Raw genomic sequence first — 221 nt, 5'->3', positions numbered from 1 at the left:
AGTCATCCGCAGTGACCGGAGCGCCCACTGCATCTAGCTGCTCCGCCAGAGTCTTCATTTTGTTGATGTGCGTGAGCACATCATTACCTTCATCCATCTTGGCTGTGAAGAAATGACGACGAAGAAAGAGCTTATTAGCAAGGTTGTTCTTCTCATAGTGACATTCAAGGCGCGACCATGCATCATACGCTCTACTTGCTGACCGCACTAGAGGCAGTTGT

Source organism: Plasmopara halstedii (genome assembly GCF_900000015.1).
Source record: "Plasmopara halstedii genome assembly, contig: Scaffold_816, whole genome shotgun sequence".
Lineage (NCBI taxonomy): Eukaryota > Oomycota > Peronosporomycetes > Peronosporales > Peronosporaceae > Plasmopara > Plasmopara halstedii.
The sequence above is the reverse complement of the archived record's forward strand: the minus strand, read 5'-3'. Positions refer to the sequence as shown.